Consider the following 24,079-nt stretch of genomic DNA (forward strand, 5'->3'; position numbering starts at 1 on the left):
GTCCTGCACCAAAAAATTCAGATTTCTCGGCCACATTTTCACCACAGATCATAGATAAGGTGGTCTAATAACTTAGCCCTCTAAGACTTTTCTTCACTTCATAATAGAGGTGCACAACTCAGCTTCTACTCCAGTTGCTAGGCTCTCAAAAACTCAGTTGATCCCCTCTTTACCCATGCTAAACCAAACCATAAACAAAGAGAAAAAATCATCCTTCCTTCTACTCCTATTCATCTTAGCTATCTGAGGTGTGTGATGTATTTCTTGCAAGAAGATTGCACTTGTTGGATGGATCAAATTATTGTCTCCTTAGCAGCCCATATTTTCAAGCTTAACGCATATATCACTTTCATGGTTTGGCACAGATAAACCAATTCAAATATTCCAATTTGAAGCAACATAGGCATGTATTGCCTAAGCGACAACACATATCATTGTTTTGACTTTGCATCAAACTTTAAGAATTAGTTTATATCATTGAATCTTCATATTGCAGTAGTATGGAAAAAGACCTTCAACTTGTATTGTAACTCGAATCATTGTACAGTTGTAGCATAGTGTCATATCTTGGATCAAACATATTGTAACATACTTGCATCATGTAATACTTATAAAGTAACTTGGATCAATTCAGATCATGTGTATACTATAGTGACTCAGATCTCAGACATTATTATCTTCTTGTAATTTGTTATTTGCATCTTTTTCCAAAAGTGTTAGGTCCCCATAATACTAGTGATTCCCCCATTACTATTGTAGCCTTTATTGTTATTGTTGTTCCCCTATTGTCCCCATATTGTTATTATTGTGCCCCATAGAAGCCCACTATTGTTATTGTTGTGCCCTTATATTATTATTTTTATGTCGGCTTTGATTATATTGTGACCCCTTAGACTCCTATATATAGAAAGGAGGTTTTGTCATTTGTATCATTGAAAAATTATTCATTTGTGTAAAATAAAGGAGGTTTCCCCCTTGAAGAGTCTAATTTTTTAAGTCTTTGATCTATCTTTTCTTATATTTTGTGAGTTGGCTACATAACATTTAGTATCAAAGCTTTGGATTCTAGGGTTTCGCTGCTCCAAACAGGTCATCGTGGAATTTTTGCTATAACTTGTTTTCTACAAAGTTTCAGAAGCGGAAATTAGAACCCGTTTGAGCCGAAATATCGATGAACCTCGAGCCTAAATTTTAGATCTTTTATTTCTATATTTTCGGAGATAGTATCCAAGGAAGTTAGGATTTTTGTAGGCTCCCGAATTATATCTCAAACAGGTGACCTGGGGAAAATCATCATAACTTTCTATTTGAGCATTAGATTTAAATTTTGTAAAAAGTTACAGAAAGAGGACGGCCTGTAGTTTTGAGTTTATCAGTTTCAGGTCCTAAGGTCAAAACAGTGACACATGGCACTTCATACAAGTTCGCTTTATTGAACCAGTTTATAATCGGGCCATCGTGGGAGATTTGGCATAACTCTTCCTTGGAGAATCCAATCTTGATCAGACTTGTGGGGTTGGAAAGAGGACTCAGAGGGCTACCACAAGATGTAATTTCAGACCTTGGAGATCTGAAATTACAAATATACAATAGATTCAATATCAAGCTCCTATAAAGTGAAAAAAGGTGCGTAGTTTTTTAAAATTTTTGCATAAGTTTGGTTTGACAAAATAGTTTGAAGGAATTTAAAGGGCATAGTGAAGCATTATTATCATTAATTGATTCCCTGAAGAAAGAAAATGGAGACACCTAGTAAGCAACCTGAAATCTCTAGCATGAGTCATGAAGAAGAGGAACAAATGCAACATGATATATCAAAATTACAAGACCAAGTGCAACAAAATTCACTCTCACAAAAAGTAATAGAAGCTAAGATGGATAGTTTAAAGAAAGGCATGGAAGCTAAGATGGATGGTTTAAAGAATGGCGTGGAAGCTAATATGGATGGTATAGAATAAAAACTTGAAGGCAACATGGAAGATTTGAAGATAGGCGTGGAAGCTAAGATGGATGGTTTAGAAGAAAAACTTAAAGGCAACATGGAAGATTTGAAGATAGATCTAACAAATTTGCTACAAGAAATGCTTACTAATGGCGAAAGGGTAGTAAAGGAAACTCATGAGGAGAACAAAGAAATGTTAATGATTTCATAGACTCTAACGGTGCATTGAAGGCCCACCATGTTACAAAGATCAATATGACGAAGTTTGATGACAAGGATCCCATAACATGGATACTACAGATGGAGCAATATTTCGATCTCCATAATGTGCAAAAAACACAAAAGGTACGCATTGCAATTTTATATTTGGAACCAAATTAGTTTGTATGCTATCGATGGCTTTGCTCTTGTAAACAAATTGTCACTTAGGCAATTTTTATGGAAGAAATGATAGCACATTATGAGGATACAAAAAGAAACATTTTTTTTAGCCAATTGATAAATCTCAAACAAAAGGGTTCAATGATGGAGCGCATTGAGGACTTCCAAAAATTGAATAGAAGGGTAAAATATATTCTAGAGGAGCATAGGATTGATGTGTTCATAGGGACTTTAAAGGATAACATCCAACATAAGGTTCGCCTTTCGGAACCTAATTCATTGGAGAAGGCATTCAGGTTGGCAAGAAAAATGGAAAGCAAAATTATGACGAGGAAGCCTACCAATCACAACTATAAAGATGGAAGTGTTGTTGTCCCTAGCTTCCACAATCTACAAGGTTGACACCACAACAATTGGAAGAAAAAAGAGCAAAAGGGCTTTGTTACAGTTGTGATAGCAAATACACTAAAGGTCATAAGTGTGCTAAGAAGAAATTATTTTACATAGAATGTGAAGAGGAAGAAGAAAAGGAACAAGAAACGTCAAAAGAAGAGGATATACACCAGGAACAAACCCTAGAGAAAGAAGAAATGAATTTGACCATAGATTGTAATGCATTGGCCGGAATTACCACTCCTAAAACTACAATATAGGACATATCAAGAAGAAAAAGGTAATAGTGTTGATTGATTCGGGAAGTACCCATAATTTTTTTCATTGTAAGATAGCCAAGGAATTGAATTGCTTCCTATATCTAGCAACAGAGTGTCAAGTGATGGTTGCAAGTGGAGGAACCATAAATTGCTCTGGAAAGTGCCATAATATCAAGTTATCCATGGGAGAATATGTATTGAATAGCCCAATGCTTTCCATTCCAATGGGTGGTGCTGATGTTGTACTAGGAGTCCAATGGCCACAACCCTTGGGTACAATAGCTTTTAATTTTCAAGAACTTTTCATGAAATTTTCTTCGGAATGAAAGGAAGTTGAATTAAGGTGTATCACAGGGAAACCAGGAAAGATAATCAGCTCTAACGGAATGACAAAGTTTCTAAAGAAAGAACAACGAGGCGTAATTGCACAATTATGTTCGCTAGAGGTTCCCACATCGAAATCATTTATTTCTCCAGATCTCCAAAAAGTCTTGGACAATCATTCCAAGGTATTTGAGACTCCCAAAAGCCTCCCACCTATTCGTGATCATGATTGTGCTAGTCATTTGATTCCAAGAAGTGTTCCTCCACACATCAAGCCTTACAGCTATCCCTATGCCCAAAAGAGCGAAATTGAACGTATGGTCGCATAAATGCTAGAGACTGGTATAATTTAACCTAGTCAAAGTTCTTTCTCTGCTCCAGTAGTATTGGTGCACAAGAAGGATGGGTCATGGAGCCTGTGTCCAGATTATAGGGAGCTCAACAAGCTCACTATTAAAGATAAATTTCCCATTCCTGTCATTGATGAATTATTGGACGAATTGCATGGATCAATTTACTTCACCAAGTTGGATCTTCGTTCAGGATATCATCAAATCAGAATGAAGACTGAATACATTCCAAAAACAACATTTAGAACTTATGAGGGTCATTATGAATTTTTGGTCATGCCTTTTCGCCTTACCAATGCACCTTCTACGTTTTAAGGTTTGATGAATTCCATTTTCAAACCCTTCCTTAGAAAAATTGTGTTAGTATTTTTTGATGATATACTAATCCACAACAAGTATTGGAAGGATCATGTTCAACATGTTGACAGGGTACTCAAACTATTGGAGGAGAAACAATTATATGCAAAAAGCTCAAAATATTTCTTTGGAGTACAAGAGGTGGAATATCTGGGTCATATTGTATCTCATGAAGGTGTGAAGGTAGACCCTAGCAAAATTAAAGCCATTAAGAAATGGAAAATCCCCACATCCATAAAGAATTTGCGAGTATTTCTCGAGTTGACAGGGTATTATCGCAAGTTTGTTAAGAATTATGGGCGAATAGCAGCACCTCTAACAACATTATTGAATAAAGATGCATTTTCATGGACTCTAGAAGCAACAAAGGCCTTTGAACATCTTAAAGAGGCAATGTGCCAAGCACCGGCCTTAGCTATGTCGGACTTCACAAAAACCTTTATTATGGAATGTGATGCCTCAGGAAATGGAATTAGTTCTGTTTTAATGAAAGAAGAAAGACCCATTGCTTTTGAAAGTCATCCAATCAAAGGAAAGTATTTACACAAAGCTATTTAGGAGAAGGAAATGTTGGCAATACTACATGCACTTAAGAAATAGCGACCCTACCTAATGGGAAGACATTTCAAGGTAAAAACAGATCATGATAATCTTAAATACTTTTTAGAACAAATATTATCTTCAAAAGAGCAGCAAAAATGGGTCACAAAGATGTTGGGTTATGACTTTGAAATCATCTACAAAAAAGGGAAGCAAAATTTTGTGGCAGATGCACTCTCAAGAAAGGATGAGGATGTGGAACCATTGCTTTGTGCCATTTCTATTATCCAACCAGATTGGATAAATGAAGCAAGGGATGGATGGAAGAATGATGAAGAAGTGTGGGCACTCATTCAAAAGTTACAACAATATCCCAATACATCTGATACATTTAGCTCGAAAAATGATTCGTTATGGTACAAAGATCGCTTATACCTATATAAGAATTCCCAATTCAAACAAAAGATTCTTATGGAATTGAACACCTCTCCCTTAGGAGGGCACTCATGATTTTTAAAAACTTACCACAAGGTTAAGAAGGAATTTTTTTGGGATGGCCTTAAATTGGATATTCAAAAGTTTGTGGCAAAATGTTTGGTTTGCCAACAAAATAAATTTGAAACAATTAAGACCCCAGGTCTATTACAACCTTCATCCATTCCAAGCCAACGTTGGGAGGAGGTTTCAATGGATTTTATCACAAGCTTAACCAAGTCCGAAAGAAAGATTGTCATCATGGTGGTAGTTGACAGACTTACCAAGTATGCACACTTTTGTGCATTATCGCATCCATTTAAAGCCAATACATTTTCTACTACATTTATGGAAACAATTCAAAAGCTACATGGAAACCCAAAGATCATTGTAAGCGATGGAGATCCCATTTTCACTGGAAATTTTTGGAAAGAATTATTTTCTTGTCTTGGTACTCATTTAGCTCATAGCTAATCTTATCATCCTCAATCTGATGGGAACACTGAGATAGTAAACAAATCTTTGGAAGGATATCTTCGTTGCTTTGTATCTGATAAACAGACACAATGGGTCAAATGGTTGCCTCTGGATGAATGGTGGTATAACACTTCCTTCCATACTGCAGCAAAAATGACCCATTTATGGCACTTTATGGATATCATCCACCGTCCATCACATCATATTTAAGAGAAAATTCCAAGGTTCAAGCCGTGGAAGATCACATCAAGCATCAACAACAAGTTCTCCAACTCTTAAAGGATAACCTCACATAGGCGCATAATAGAATGAAACAATAGGCATATCAACATCGCAGAGAAAGAAGCTTTGATGTAGGTGACCATGTATTCCTACAACTACAACCATATAAACAAATGTCCCTCAAGCAAGCTAAGAAGGATAATAAATTATCACCAAAGTATTATGGCTTGTACAAGGTGTTGCATAATATTGGTACTATGGCATACAAATTGGAGCTTCCTGCAGCCTCCCAAGTGCACCCAGTTTTCCATCTTTCATGCTTAAAGAAGGTTATAGGTGAAAAACTCCCAGTTCAAAAAATATTGCGAGAACTTGACGAGGAAGGAAAAATCATATTGGAACCTGTTAGTGTCAGTCTTTATAGCCTTCCTCCAGTGATCAAACGTGCTCTTACAAAGTGATTTTGAAGTGTCAAGGTCAAATTTTGTCATTTCAGTGAGTCTTCAAGCAAGATTTGGTCACTAGGCATTAGGTCTAGGGTTTGCTCTCACTCTTTTCAAAGTTGCCCAAATGTCAATCTATGTCACTATTTCAGCTGATTCTATCATCATTCATAGGGTTGTCATTATCATCTCAGTGTCTAATGAGTCATTTTACACCTTGTTCATGCTTCAGTTGCGCCTAGGCAAGGTCATTTCCCTCTCCTAGGGTTTTGAAAGGCAATTTCTCTTGGACGGTCAAATCATCAGCAAAACTTATATCCAGATGTTCATACACCTTCCCCTATCATTAATGTACCTTATTAAACACTTCCCATCACTGAGATTCCCCAAATTCATCATTTTCCCACAAACCCTAGTTTCTAGCTACAACCTGGCAATTTTCTAGGTTGGGCCTGTGTTTTGCCCTTTTGGACCCCTTCCCCTCACTCAATCTCTGAGATTCCACTTTCCCTTGCTTCCTAACATCCCTCCCTACTTCCAAAAATTTCCCCAAGAATTTAGAAGCCTCTTATCCCCTTCATTTCACTTCATTTCGACAAAATTCCTTGTTTCACACATCGGGATAAGTTTCACTCAAAAGATGTTTCAGAGAAATCAAAGATTAATTTTGGAAAAATGAGAGAGGTTTTTGTCCACAACATGCTAAAGAAGAAAAACCTCCTTCACTTTTTGCACAGGTGTCACGGTTTTAGAGAAATGTCAAAAATGCAATCGCTAGATCCAAGGAGGTTGGCCAAGGAACTAAAACGACGGAAAAGGCCCGATCCACTCCAAATTTTGGCCAAAGCCTCTTTGACTAAGAATGGTACTTGATTGGGGACTCCCAGCCCAAATTTCAAGAAATTTGGAGAAAATTTTGTCAATTGTGAATTTTTTTTGCCAAACACAGGTTTTTGCCCTCAACGCGTAGCGCGCCGCGCGCGACCCTTAAGATGGGCAACTCCATTTCAAGAAAATTCAACATTTTTAGATTTTTCATGCTAAAATACACTTTCTCAGCAATTTCCAAGAAATTTCACCAAGTTTTGGGCCTCCAGAAAGTCAAAAAACAAGCAAAAAATGACTTTCTGCCACCTTTTTGACACACAGGAAGCAGTCTTGGGAGATTGCAATTTTGGAGGGGCAAATGGCCACCAAATTCAGAAATTCCACTTGGGTTGGAAAGTAGACATCCAGACCTTTCCAAAAAGCCAACTTTTGCCTCATTTGGACACCTGGAAGTGCCTCAAAAGCAGCTCCAAAGGCGCGCGACGCGTTCAGGATCAGGGCGCGACGTGTTGGGCAGTTTTCACAGAAATTCACCTTCAGCTCAGCAAAACGCAGTTTTGACTGGATTTGACTTGTTGGAGTAGATTTTGAGCTTCCTTGTTGTAAATGATGTAATTTTATGATATTTTGACACTTATTTATCTCTTCTAGAAGATTCATTCATGAGATAGGCAAAAATTTAATGAATGAATTGGTTTCCTAGCTTATAGAGGCAAGTTGTTTTGACTGCCTGGTTTTCAGTGCTCAGTTTAGAATTGGTTGAAATAGCTCCTAGGATAGTGAGCTCGACCCCTAGAGGCAAGGAAAGATGTTAGATTGCCTACATTATGTACTTTCTTGGTCATTTTCATGGTTGGACTCTTGAGGGAGAAAGCTTCTATTGTATTACTCATTGTATCTCTGCAATTTTGGCAAAGGAAGAAAGACCAGGGTTTTGCAATCCTTTTTGGGATTCCTGTGGTTACATGTATTGATGGTGTGTTTCTCTTGGTACTTGTAAGTTTGTTATGTGAATCATCTTCTTACTTTTCCTTCTGCAAATTAGGCAAATGAAGTGTTAAAGTAGAATTCATGATTGCCATGCTCTGCTTTTAAGTTTGCTTAATATTTATGTTTTCATCTGTCTAAAGAGAACTCTTGAAGGTTTCTTGCTCTCTTTAGCTCCTCACCGGTCATTCCTATCCATTCACTTAATTTAAAGGCATCAATACAGTCTCCTACCTTGCCCCAAAGAACACCCTGCAAAAGCTGTGTCCAATCCCCGCACCCAAGATTGTCTCTCCCCAACTTTCAACCAAAACCCTAAAAAACACAAACTAAACCTTTTTATCAATTTACTAGCCTAAAATCAGTGTTCTTTATTGGTCATCTTTGCCTCGTTGAAGATCTTTGCCGAGATAGACCGGAGAGAGCCCTCCCCTGCCCCGTAGGGCTAGCTATGAGGCTAAGTGGTTTGATGTTGCCTTGGAGTTTACCTTTCTCAGCCTGAGGTGAAATTTCAAGCGCTAACATATTGGCGACCATACTGGGGAGAACAAATGGTTTGCTGATTAATGTGTTTATTTCATAAGTCTTAGACGGAGTCTGAAGATACGCCAGGTAGCCTTCGAAAACGCTCTTGCTTTGCATCAGCACAAGTAGATAAACGCTGCTTCAGTCGACCTCCGTGAGCTTGTGAATACAACACTTCATTTGCATTTTACCCCAGTACATGTATCAAGTTCAGATCTGATTGTTGATAGTGGACAACGATCAGACACTGACAAGGCTGAAATCATTCACTGGTGACTCCTTCACTGAAAACTCCAGAGATCAATTCTTCATGGTGACTTCACTGCAGAGAGATCAGTAGCTGTGAGATTTTCAAGATGGACTGAATCACAAGAAGATATGCTCCCTTGAGCTGAGATCACATCCCTGGTTTTCCAAATAAAATTCCAAAGGTAGATTGGTCAAGGAATCTGCCTATATTTAATGATGATGGTAAGAAGGATGCTGCTTTACATCTAGTTAGATTTCATATGCATATTCGCAAGTTGAAGGTGGATTTTCCTGAAGATTGCTTGATGAAGATATTCCTGGCCACTCTGGAAGGTGCAGCTCAATCCTGGTATGAAAATTTGCCGCAGGCCTGTATTTACTGTTTAAAGGATTTTCATGCCTTGTTTATTGAAAGATATCAAGCATCTTATCCATCATTAAATTTAGTTCATGACTGTTGCAAACATGCTTCAAATTTTATTGAAAGCCTTGAGAAATATTATGAAGATGATAATTTTATGGACGTTGAGATCATGGAGGCTCTGTATGAGAATCCATTTCAGCAACATGAAGAGAACCTAGAGGATTCCCATAGAGACGATTATGAAAATTTGCAGCAGGACCAAGATCTTAGTACGGTGGAAAATGAAACAATTTCGCATCTTGACAGTCAACAGGAATTGCATGAAATGGATCAGCAGTATGAGGAAAATCTGTATACTCCTTCACTTGAAATCAATGAAGACAATCACTGTTTGAACAAAAGAAAACAAAAGGTATTATCTCCTCTATCTGAAGATGAGATAGATCTACTTTTGAGAGGTCTTGTTCCAGCTCAAGTTAACGCAGAAATGCAGTGTGCACATGGTCAAGAAGATGATGGTGGACCTTCTTCCTCTTCTGAAAAGGATGACAGTCTTGTAAGCAGCTTTATAGATCAGCAGGTTGAAATTTGTTATATGGCTGAAATTGATGAAAGAGAAGAGCTTGTTTCAGATCTTCCCACAGAAGAAGACAGCATGCAGATTGTAGAATGTGATAACCAAGCATACCAAGATTCAGATTGTGATGACCAGGAATATCTTGTGCTGAAACCCATCAAGGAGAACTTTGCTGTTGAGATCATCTGGCATGAAGAAAACAGAGTTACAAATCTAAGTGCTCCCATCTCATCAGAACAGAGTCTTCACGAGGAGGTCATTCAGTCTGCTCATGAACAACAAGGTGAGATCTTTGCTCAAGCAAGTGAAAAAGTTTCTTTGAGTGAATTTGTGGTAGACGATATAAATGATAATATTGTGCTTGATACTATTGAAGAATGTAATAAGGAACTTGATAATTTGGTTGTGATATCATATGAAGATGACCTACCATATTGTCAAACTATAGAAGATCATAGCATACAGGATTACCTTTCAGATTCTTCATATGTTTCATGTGCTGAAATGTTTTTCCAAGAAGAGATCTGCTCATCCATTTGTTTGGAGTTTGTTGAAGCTTATGAGCATACTTTTACTGAAGCACATGATGAAGGCAGATCAGAATTTGAAACAAAGGATACCTTGTTCTTTCAGCAGGAGGTGGCAATGTCAAGTCTTCATGCTTTCCATGATCCAATGGCAGATTTGGTACAGTCAGCAGTGAAAGTGATTATTGTTGTGTTCAGTGATGAAGGAGATCATGGTCAGCTATGTTTTTGGATGCCCAGTTACCAGTATCTATTGTTGATCATGAGATCTGATTGGGAGAATCAATCAAGAAGGCATCTGCTTGATTAGTTACATTGGCATTATGATATAGTTTGATGGTATGTTGTCCTGTAACCTAGACGGTTATGTACTGCCATCAAGTTTTAAGTTTTAAGTTTAGGTCTTGAGTTAATTTGTTAGAATCAAGTTTTTTCCATCATTTCAATTTGTCATCGAGTCGGTTTGAGTCAAGTTTCAGTTAAGTTTCAGTCAGTTTTTGGTCAAGTTTCATTCAATAAATGTGTCAAAGGTTTTGTGTTATCCATTCAAAATAATGACTCCATCACCCAATGGATGAAGGCACTATCTAGCTCTTACAGAGATCTGCGGTTCTTGGTACCTCCAAGGAGCTACCATCCCCATTGGAGCCAATGTTAGTGTCTGTCTTTCCAGCCTTCCTCCAGTGATCAAACGTGCTCTTACAAAGTGATTTTGAAGTGTCAAGGTCAAATTTTGTCATTTCAGTGAGTCTTCAAGCAAAATTTGGTCACTAGGCATTAGGTCTAGGGTTTGCTCTCACTCTTTTCAAAGTTGCCCAAATGCCAATCTATGTCACTATTCAGCTGAGTCTATCATCATTCATAGGGTTTTCATTATCATCTCAGTGTCTAATGAGTCATTTTACACCTTGTTCATGCTTCAGTTGCGCCTAGGCAAGGTCATTTCCCTCTCCTAGGGTTTTGAAAGGCAATTTCTCTTGGACGGTCAAATCATCAGCAAAACTTATATCCAGATGTTCATACACCTTCCCCTATCATTAATGTACCTTATTAAACACTTCCCATCACTGAGATTCCCCAAATTCATCATTTTCCCACAAACCCTAGTTTCTAGCTACAACCTGGCAATTTTCTAGGTTGGGCCTGTGTTTTGCCCTTTTGGACCCCTTCCCCTCACTCAATCTCTGAGATTCCACTTTTCCCTGCTTCCTAAAATCCCTCCCTACTTCCAAAAATTTCCCCAAGAATTTAGAAGCCTCTTATCCCCTTCATTTCGTTTCATTTCGACAAAATTCCTTGTTTCACACATCGGGATAAGTTTCACTCAAAAGATGTTTCAGAGAATCAAAGATGAATTTTGGAAAACTGAGAGAGGTTTTTGTCCACAACATACCAAAGAAAAAAACCTCCTTCACTTTTTGTACATGTGTCATGGTTTTAGAGAAATGTCAAAAATATAATCGCCAGATCCAAGGAGGTTGGCCAAGGAACTAAAACGACGGAAAAGGCCCGATCCACTCCAAATTTTGGCCAAAGCCTCTTTTACTGAGCATGGTAATTGATTGGGGACTCCCAGCCCAAATTTCAAGAAATTTGGAGAAAATTTTGTCAATTGTGAATTTTTTGTGCCAAACACAGGTTTTTGCCCTCAACGCGTAGCGTGCCGCGCGCGACCCTTAAGATGGGCAACTCCATTTCAGGAAAACTCAGCATTTTTGGATTTGTCATGCTAAAATACACTTGCTCAGCAATTGCCAAGAAATTTCACCAAGTTTTGGGCCTCCAGAAAGTCAAAAAACAAGCAAAAAATGACTTTCTGCCACCTTTTTGACACACAGGAAGTAGTCTTGGGAGATTGCAATTTTGGAGGGGCAAATGGCCACCAAATTTAGAAATTCCACTTGGGTTGGAAAGTAGACATCTAGACCTTTCCAACAAGCCCACTTTTGCCTCATTTGGACACCTAGAAGTGCCTCAAAAGCAGCTCCAAAGGCGCGCAATGCGTTCAGGATCAGGGCGCGACGTGTTGGGCAGTTTTCACAGAAATTCACCTACAGCTCAGCAAAACGCAGTTTTGACTGGATTTGACTTGTTGGAGTAGATTTTGATCTTCCTTGTTGTAAATGATGTAATTTTATGATATTTTGACACTTATTTATCTCTTCTAGAAGATTCATTCATGAGATAGGCAAAAATTTAATGAATGAATTGGTTTCCTAGCTTATAGAGGCAAGTTGTTTTGACTGCCTAGTTTTCAGTGCTCAGTTTAGAATTGGTTGAAACAGCTCCTAGGATAGTGAGCTCGACCCCTAGAGGCAATGAAATATGTTAGATTGCCTATATTATGTACTTTCTTGGTCATTTTCATGGTTGGACTCTTGAGGGAGAAAGCTTCTATTGTATTACTCATTGTATCTCCGCAATTTTGGCAAAGGAAGAAAGACCAGGGTTTTGCAGTCCTTTTTGGGATTCCTGTGGTTACATGTATTGATGGTGTGTTTCTCTTGGTACTTGTAAGTTTGTTATGTGAATCATCTTCTTACTTTTCCTTCTGCAAATTAGGCAAATGAAGTGTTAAAGTAGAATTCATGATTGCCATGCTCTGCTTTTAAGTTTGCTTAATATTTATGTTTTCATCTGTCTAAAGAGAACTCTTGAAGGTTTCTTGCTCTCTTTAGCTCCTCATCGGTCATTCCTATCCATTCACTTAATTCAAAGGCATCAATACAGTCTCCTACCTTGCCCCAAAGAACACCCTGCAAAAACTGTGTCCAATCCCCGCACCCAAGATTGCCTTTCCCCAACTTTCCACCAAAACCCTAAAAAACGCAAACTAAACCTTTTTATCAGTTTACTAGCCTAAAATCAGTGTTCTTTATTGGTTATCTCTGCCTCGTTGAAGATCTTTGCCGAGATAGACCGGAGAGAGCCCTCTCCTGCCCCGTAGGGCTAGCTACGAGGCTAAGTGGTTTGATGTTGCCTTGGAGTTTACCTTTCTCAGCCTGAGGTGAAATTTCAAGCGCTAACAGAACCTAAAGCAGTCACAGAAACAAGAACTCAACAGCTACGAAATCGATCAATTTTAGATTATCTCATCAAGTGGAAGAACTTACCCGCTGAAGATTCCACATAGGAGGGTGAGAATTTTATACAGAAGCATCTAGAACTACTCAAGCGTTGAGGACAACACCTTTTTGAAGGAGAGGGGCATGTTAGGTCCCTGTAACACTAGTGATTCCCCCATTACTATTGTCATTGTAGCCCTTATTGTTATTGGTGTGCCCCTATTGTCCCCATATTGTTATTATTGTGCCCCATAGAAGCCCACTATTGTTATTGTTGTGCCCTTATATTATTATTGTTATATCAGATTTGATTATATTGTGACCCCTTAAACTCCTATATATAGAAAGGAGGTTTCGTCATTTGTATCATCGAAGAATTATTCATTTGTGTAATTTAAAGGAGGTTGCCCCCTCGAAGAGGCTGATTTTGAAGTCGTTGATCTATCTTTTTTTTTCTATTTTGTGAGTTGGTTACATAACATTACCCGTGCCAAACCAAACCATAAACAAAGACAAAAACTCATCCTTCCTTCTACTCCTATTCATCTTAGTTATCTAACGTGTCCTAGGTATTTCTTGCAAGAATATTGCACTTGTTGGATGGATCAAATTATAGTCTCCTTAGCAGCCCATATTTTCAAGCTTAACCCATATATCACTCTCATGGTTTGGCCCTGAGAAAACAATTCAAATATTCCAATTTGAAGCAACATAGGCATGTATTTCCTAAGCGACAATACATATCAACTCAACCCACCAACTCAAACCACCAAGGGCTTCCAGAGCGTTTGTCTAACCAGGGCTTCCAGGACTAGTAACTCAACCCTGGCTATTATAGGACTTCCGGAGCATTTGTTCAACCAGGGCTTCTAGGATTAATAACTCAACCCAAGATAAGGAAACATAAGAACCAACCAAAACAAAACAATGAAAGTAAACCCACAATCACCATGGCTATCCAAGAAATGGCAAGGCTAGGCAATCCTCGATGCCAATGACATATCACAACCAAGAAACCAAATGCATGTACCATGCATGCCAAAATAGTGAAGAAATCATACATGCAACTCGGTACCTGCAAGAAAATTTGATGTAGTTGATGATTTTGATGCCTTCTTTTGCTTTCCTACTCTTCCTTTACCTTCTTGCTCCAAGAATCCAAGTATGCCACACTCACTAGGAGTGCTCCAAGAAAACTTTAAGTCTCCAAGATTATGAGAGAGAGAGAGAATAATGAGAGAGTTCCAAAACTAAATTGACAAACGGTTCACACTGAAAGGAAGAAACTTTCCAACTGATCCTTAGAAGCCTTTTTATTAATGAGGCCTCTATTTTCTTCATTTTCCATTATTTTCCTTCGTTTTCCTCCTCGCATGCAACATGTGACCTTTCACCTCAATTTTCTCCTAATTTCCATTATTTTCATAATTAAATGTGCCAAAATACCTTTTTGCCTCTTTAATGCCTTAGCCATTGCCTTTGCCAATTTAATTAGCCATAAACAACCAAATGAACACCCACTAGGATGTCTTGCCCACCATTCAGCTTGGAATACGTGTCCCATCATCCATGGTATTTATATATTTTTACATGGAATTTTCACCGGGGCTGTTACAAAACCCTCCCCATTAGGGGAACATCGTCCTCCGTGTTCAATGACACATATAACCAACATGACCGTTGAAAACAAAACATATTTCCCATGGAGCTTTATAACACAGCTCGTTGCAACGATTACAATGAATGACCGACTGAAAAGCAAAACATCATGACAACATGACCATATAAAAACCATACCACATATTGGAGCTTTATAACACAACTCACTACGGTTTTTACAATGATATGCACATATACACATAACACATTTTCTTAACCAACAAATAAAGGATATGATGCCCATATCAATCAACAAGGGTATCTTGAGGCTCACACCTCCACCCTCAAAGTAATACCAAGATTCACCTCCTTCCTAGGAAGTCCAGAATCCAATGCAAAGTCAAATATGCATCCAATGTCCAGCGCTATAATCTTGCACCACTTGTCCTCTCAGGGAACAATTACTGGCTCATTGTTCCAGGGCGCACTCCCAATGTGCATATGATTCCATCTGGCAATGCCAATGACCAAAAAAAATCCATCCGTGACCTTTGCTTCTCTACTACACAGTTCCTCGGGAATCCAGTCACCCCTTCCATGCAGTCACTCACCTTCCAAGTTCCACTGGCACCCCCATTCTGGGTAGTCCATCCCATGGCAAGGCTTCCTTGCATTGGAAGATACAACAACCAAGGCATATCCCTACCTTAAAACCATCATACCGGTCATAGCATGCTCATGGAAATCAATGGACACTATTGGTTACCAGTGTCCCAAAATGGCCCTGCTTTTGAATACTTTACCAACTTGCTATTGCATGTTCCAATTTCTTTTGTTGTTGCTGCCAATTCCTACAGTTGATTTTAACCACCCAACCAAGCATTTTTGTGCTTCCTTTACCAAGCACATAACTTCCATTAGATTCGAAATAAATTGAAATAACTTCAAATCATACCTCATTAGTAGCTCGTCAATAAGGTACATTTTCAGTTGTTTACTTGCCGTCACAACAAGTCAAACTAACTATTTTATCAAAACATCATGTATAAACATATCACATATGGTTAGCTCAAAACATATACATCATAAATCACATGTAGCCATCATAAACCAGAATCGTAGATCACATGTAGTCATCATATATAAGAATCATAAATCACATGCATAGTAAAACTGAAATAATATCGATATTTATCCTTCATTGATCCTTACTTCTACCTTTGTTCTTTCTGTACACACACCGGATTGGTTTCCACACACAGAAAACACCCAGTGACTTCTCCTCCGCCAAGTGCACATACACATAGTGTGCATCACACACATACAACCACACACACCATACAACATCATGCAACACATGCACCTATACCTAACATACAACACATACACCTACACCCAACGTATACGTGCACAATGTACATCATAAGACATACATCCACACACAACGTGCGACAACACAAAATGCATACACGTACACCTAGTATACAACACAACTCGTACACCTATACCTGATGTACAACACAACTCATACTTCTACACCCAGTGCATAACACAATACATGCACCTACACAATGCACATACATAGTACCACATGCCCTCAAAACAGCATGTATGACATGCACACAATACCACACGTGCACCAGGACCATATGTACAACACGTACACCACACCACCTACACAACATGTGCACAACATTAAATGTACACGACGCCACCTGCACAACATGTACACAACAACACATGTACACTACACCACTGTACAACGTGTACACAATACCACATGTACATAGTACCACACACACGACATGTATGCGACACCACATGTACACAGCGCAACATGCACGACATGTACATAGCAACACATGCACACAACACTACTTGTACAACATGTACACAACACCACACGCACATGACCACTTGTACAATCATGCACACCACACCATATGTACATAGTACCAATGAACCACATGCACGCAACACCACTTGTACATAACACTGCATATCCAACACGTACATAGCATCATTTGTACACAACACTGCATATCCAACATGCGCATAGCACCATATGCACACAATACCACATATCCATCATGCACACAGTACAATATATACACAATACTGCATATCCAACATGTACATAGCACCATCTATACCCAGTATTGAATATGTAACATTCATACAACACTATATGTACCATCCTGTACATACCATTGCATAAACAACATGTACACACACTATATATACACAACACCGCAGGTGCACACATCATATATGAAACACGTACAACATATATAGTATATGCACAATAGTAGTAGCACATATCCAAAACCACGTTGTCCTTACCAAGAAACCTTGCTTCCAGTGTCTTATCCATGCTTTTCTTAGCATGCTTTGGACCACGTTGCTTTCATTCTGTTGATGTATCCTTTAGCATTACCTGTCTTAACATAAACACAAGCATAATACAAACATATAAATTTATATTCACATGATACTGACCTCATATATTTGTCATGACTATTCTTCCACTTGATCCCTCGCGAGACCTAGGACCTCTTCATGCCATTTTCATGCATAAGCAATCATTCCTCCACAAGAATGATTCCTGATGACCTTGTTAGACAGTGACATAGATACATGTACACATACATACACCATAAAATAATAATGATCTCGTCAGTCAACGTCATACATAGATACATATGTACATATAAACATTAACATAAAATAATCATGATTCATGATCACCCTATCAAATATGACATACATACATGTATACATATATAAACAACAACATAATCATGATCATAAAATAATTACCAGATATCAAGGTCAAGGTTAAGAGAACTTCCTTTATTCATGCACAACATGCACGATATTGAGAACAATAATTCCCAACATAGCCAAGGCATCTGACGCCTCAGATCCATTTACTTTACCTTTTCTGGTTACCTTTCTCATGACTATACTGCCACTGTCCATTTACACCAATGGACCGAACCAATCTAATCTGATTGTCATAGTCTTACCTTTTGCTACGCTTACTCATACACTGAGCTTCATCCGGGTCTTGCATTACTTGCATTACCTGTTGGGTACCACACAACTCTCCCCGAGCTCCATTAACTTTCCTCTTTCCCAACCAATTCCCAAGACTCGAAACAATAAATGGAAAGTCAAGAAACAGGCAAGAAGAAGATCATGGAAAACCAACAACAATACAACACCAAAAACAGAGTGGCATGGCCATGAACCATACATAATCAAAACCAAAAATCAAGCATAAACAAATGATAAAACACTGTAAGCACAAGACTTCCAAAAAACACCATGACTCAACCCCCGTGATTTCCCAGTATTTCCAAGGATTCATGAGTGAAAGCTCAGCTCGAGCCTTCTTAAAGATCTATGACAGTCTCTTTTGTCTTTTGGTTCCCTACTTTGCGCAACATTAACTCATGCTTTTATTCATGCCCTTACAATATTAGAACTCAACCTCTTATCTCAAATATCAATATTAAGATAACAACCTATCAAATACATATTCATGAATATAACACATATCCACATAATGTCAGTGAAAATTAAGGTTAAGAAAACTTTTTGTATTCATGCAAAGCACTCATTCATTTGGAATTGCAGTTTCCAAACATAGCCAAAGGAATTCTCACCCAATTCCTTTATTTTACCTTTTTACCTTGCTGCAATTGAGTCTTATTATGTGTTATCACATTCACCAATATGTTAGTTATATAAACAAATCAACTATTACATTTTCTAGATAATACCAAACACGTTTACCTACAACTGCTCACACATGTCAGTCACATGTTCCAAAAATCAAGACATCGTGTCTATTAATTTGAAATCAGCCTTCACACTTAGTAACAACCATGTCATAGTCGACAATCAACTCACAATCATAGTCATAATATTAAAACTAGCACCCACTTGCACGCAAGTGCATATCAATTATCTCAACACATATTGTGTTAGTACAATTGTATTAAAACAAGAGCATTCCTTCATAAAATTTTATAATCACAAACACATATCATGCACTCAGTCAAGCATTCAAACAACCTATAAACATACCCCCTTACTATCCATGAACCACACTAAGGTAGAAGGAGGAAGCTACTATAATGGCCCAATCTCCAATGTCCAATTATGGAAATGGGATCTCCAAAGCTCTACTAAATTTAACCACACTTGAAAAGAAATTGATTTTCAGTTCTCATACATTTTGTACGAGATTAAGTCAAAACATTGCACTTATTCCACTTGCAACACAATAACTAAAAACATGCCACTTTTCCAGTTCCTTTCATGCAACTTTTCAAATTCCTTGCATGCAACCTTTCAAATTCCTTACATGCAACTCTTCAAATTCTTTGCATGCAAATAGGCATAGATCAACTACATCCATATTATACTAAAATACTATCCCATCCAAAAAAAATAACATTTTCTTTAAACAATTACCATACTTTTACATTTTCTTCAAACAAATACTATACTATTACATTTGCATGTAAGCATTTCTTCAAACACTTTACATGCAAACTAATAGAGCAAACTGTTTGCATAAAAGTAAGCATATATCAACTACAACAATACTATTACACATTAATACTATCCCCAACCACAAACAACATACTCACTGGGGCATTTTATTAAACAATTTGTACGCAATTAATCATTGAACCTTTAAGCATTTCATCAAACACTTTGTATGCAAACTAATATAGCGAATGATTCAATGCATATATCCTAAACTGTAGCAGTACAAGTTATGGAAACTGAACCATATGATCAGTGGTATTTTTCCTCACTATGGTTCAAGTTTCAACTTCTTAGATTTCATACATGAAAAGTTATAACAAAAATACCAACGCAGTTCTATTTGGTGCACAATTCTAGGAGTATCGAGAAAGATCGACTTCCACTGGTCATATCTCCTAAAATATAGCGAATAAATGTCTAAATTTTTTATCACAATATTAGTGGGATTTTCCCTCATCGTGGAAAAAATTTCAGCTCTTGAGAGTGCCTAGAAGAAAAGTTATAACAAAAATTTCAGCGTGACTTGTTTGAGGCCTGATTTTAGGAGCATTCAGAAGGCTCAACTCCCTCTACTCATATCTCCTAAAATATTGCGACCCAATATCTGAAATTTCTACCACATAATAAGTGGTATGTCCCCTCAATGTGGACAATTTTTCAGCTTCTGAAAGCCTACAGAAGATAAGTTATTGCAGAAATTCCAACATGACCTGTTTAAAGGTGCATTTAGGAAGGTCATCTTCCTTAGATCATAATTCCTAAAGTATTGTGAACCAATATCTGAAATTTTGACCACATTATCAGTGGGATTTACCTTCAATATGGACAATTTTTCAACTTCTAATATGCCACAGAAGAAAATTTATAACAGATATGAAAGAAAGGTCTAAAATTTAAACCTTTGTTCTTCATTTCACCTATGATAGAGCCCATCTAGTCCAAGTGTTTGAACCCGGAAGCTCTGATACCACTCTGTAACACCCTCCTCCCATATCTACCAAAGCAACCAGCTATTCAGGGTAAACATGTGACGAGAGGCCATTATTTATAAGATTCAACCTCCTTGGTGACTTTAAGGAAATGGAATTAAAAAAGGTAATAAACTGAACAAGATCATAACCAGAACCCCATTAGCCATGACAGGCGTTTCATCAAACATATCATCGATATGTAATCTACACGTGTAAATAATAGAATTAAGTGTAGGGATCTCATACTTATCTGAGAATTACTATGAACCATTGTTCCCTCATGCCATTTGTTGCATTATCCTCCATTAATTCATAGACACATTATCCATTCACATACAAGTAAAAACTGTAGGAATTTACAGGGTAAGTTCCTCAGAAAGAATACCAAAAGGACACCGCTCACAACCAGATCTCAAATCAATACACCAGTATTTTTGACGTGGTTAAAACCCTCAGAGTGCAAGGAGGGAAACAGTCCACGGCCTGTCCCAACGTGGGTACAGACAATTTATTAATCAAAGAATGAAAATTTACATAAGCTTCTCTCATGCACGGATTACCCGAACAATGACCCTCCATGCGCTTTAAATAGAACTCATGGACCAATCGGGTGTCAAGCCACGGATCAAGTGTCGGTAATACCGAGGTGAGAGTGAACCGTCGGATCACTACATATCGTGACCGTCGGATTGTAAGTTACAAAATGTACAACGGTAAAGAAACACACTTTACCTAACTCTAACCTAACTCTATGCTAGACCAAGTTGAACTTAACTATATCCTATGTGTCGGAATATCCTAACATCCCCCCTTAAGAACAACTTGGGATAGGATTGAAGGATTTACAAATATGACACAATAGGAGAAGGAAGGAGGCACTAGAGCCTATCCCCCCTTAGTGACAACTTCCTGAACTCCAAGCATATATCGAAGTTTAGTGAACTTCGCCTCTGTGAGAGCCTTTGTGAAGATGTCTGCAACCTGATCATCCGTTGGACAATATTGCACTTCAAGAACATGGTCATGAATGAGCTTTCTGATGAAGTGCATGTGTAGTTCAATGTGTTTGCTGCGCTGATGCTGGACTGGATCTTTGCATAGCTGAATGGCACTTTGATTATCACACCAAAGTGTGGTTGGATGCTGCTGCTCAAAGCCAAATTGATAGGATCTGACGAAGCCACAAGGCTTCCTTACTAGCTTCCACGGCACCACGATACTCTGCTTCTGCTGACGAAAGAGAAATGGCAGCCTGTTTCTTACAAGCCCATGTAATAGGTCCTGAACCAAGAGTGAAGACATAACCGGCAGTAGACTTCCGATCATCAAGGTCACCAGCCCAATCAGAATCAGTGAAACCAACTAACAGAGGAGCTGCTTTGGCACTGTAATGAATCCCAAACTGTACTGTACCTCGAACATAACGAAGTATTCTTTTAGCTGCTTTCCAATGACTTTCACGGGGGTTTTGCATAAAACGAGCAACAAGGCCAACAACAAAGGAAAGATCAGGACGAGTATGGGTTAAATACAAGAGTTTTCCGACAAGTTGACGGTATAAGGTAGCATCAACTTCAGGAGAAGTACAAGAGACTGAAAGTTTGACTCCAGACTGAAAGGGAGAAGGGGCTGGCTTACAGTCTTCCATGTGAAAATGACGAAGAATATCACAAGCATACTTGGACTGGGAAAGGAAAATACCTTCTTGGGATTGCAAGACTTGAAGACCGAGAAAATAGTGTAAGTGTCCTAAGTCTGTCATTTCAAATTTCTTTTTAAGGCTGGACTTCACATGGTTTATAAGGTTGGGATCACTACCAGTAAGAATAAGATCATCAACATAAAGAACAAGGATGATAAGAGAGTTGCCCACTTTCTTGGTGTAGACAGTATTGTCAGAATGACACCTAGAAAAGCCAGATTCTAAAAGAAAGCTATCCATTTTGGCATACCAAGCTCGAGGAGCTTGTTTGAGGCCATAAAGGGATTTCTTAAGTCGACAAACGAGGCTGGAGTCTGTTTGTATGAAGCCAATGGGTTGTTCCATATAGATTTCTTCCTGCAAGTCCCCATGCAAGAAGGCAGATTTAACATCCATTTGATGGACTTCCCATTTTAAAGAGGCAGCAAGGGAAAGAACAAGGCGGATAGAGTTCATTTTGGCAACTGGAGAGAAGGTTTCAGTGTAGTCAATGCCTTCAACCTGTGAAAAGCCCTTAGCAACTAGACGAGCCTTATGTTTATCAACTTTCCCATCTGGTCCATACTTGGTTCTGTAAACCCATTTGCATCTAACAAGTTTGCGTCCCTTTGGTAGAGGAACAAGATCCCATGTATCATTTGTCATCAATGAATGATATTCTTCATTCATAGCTGCTTCCCAATGTGGATGGCCTGAAGCTTCTGCAAAAGTGTCAGGATCATGATTTACTGGAGCTTGAGCCAGTAAAGAAGAGGCTCTTTCAAACTGAGAACGTGTACGTCGCTGATCTGTAGGATCACCGGCAAGATCACCTGCTGCATCCCGAGTAGCACGGACCCATCTTGGAAGTTGAGGATCCTGAGAAGGTGGGGGAGGATTATCATCCTCGCTTTCATCATCAGAAGAAGAAATGTTTTCAAAGATAGAAGAGATAGGAAGAGGTGGCACATCCGCCGGACTAGGCTCGCAGGCCGATTTATTTTCATCAAATTTTACATCTCTTCTAATGATAACATTTTTGGACTTAAATGGAATAAGTCTATAACCTTTTACATCTTCAGAATATCCAACAAAAGTACATTTCTCACTCTTAGGTTCTAAAGCTTTATGCTTTTCATCTGGAATATGGGCCCATGCTTCACTTCCAAACACACGAAAGTGACTTACATCTGGTTTAATGGAACTCCAAGCTTCTTCTGGAGTGATATTCTCTAGAACCTTAGTAGGAGTGCGATTGATTATATAATTTGCACAATTAATTGCTTCGGCCCAAAAACTAAGACTGAGTCCTTTAGATTGCAGCATACAATTAGCCATTTCCTTTAAGGTGCGATTTTTCCTTTCAGCTACACCATTTTGTTGTGGAGTGTATGGAACAGTATGTTGCATTTGAATTCCATTTTCGGTGCAAAAGTTGATGAATGCGTTTTTAACATATTCTCCACCATTATCAGTTCTTAGCTTAAGAATTTGATGTCCAGATTGTTTTTCAACAAATGCTTTGAAGGCCAAAAAAGTGCTAAATACTTCGCTCTTGAGTTTTAAGAAGTATACCCAAGTGCGTCTAGAGAAATCATCAATGAAAGTTAAGAAGTACTTGCAGCCAGAGAATGAAGCAACAGGAAGAGGACCACATAAATCACTGTGCACAAGCTGTAAAGGGGCTGAGGCGTGCCAAGAGGCACGTTTGTCAAAACTGTCCCGATGATGTTTTCCGAGTACACATCCGGAACAAACACCATCTTTGCAAGATACCATAGGAAGACCTGTCACCATATTTTCTTTACATAGATGCTGAAGGGAGCGATAGTTTAAGTGACCAAACCGCTCATGCCAAAGTTTGCTCACTTCATCATTATGAGCAACAAACACTGAGGGAAGATGGGATGACCCAAAGTTGTGAAACTTATACAACCTTTTGGAATCATCAGCAAGACCAGTAGCTAGAATCTGTTT

The sequence above is a fragment of the Pinus tabuliformis genome, chromosome 8 (assembly GCF_031772625.1).
Source record: "Pinus tabuliformis cultivar Carrire ecotype Pingquan chromosome 8, CPIR1, whole genome shotgun sequence".
NCBI classification, from domain to species: Eukaryota; Viridiplantae; Streptophyta; class Pinopsida; order Pinales; family Pinaceae; genus Pinus; species Pinus tabuliformis.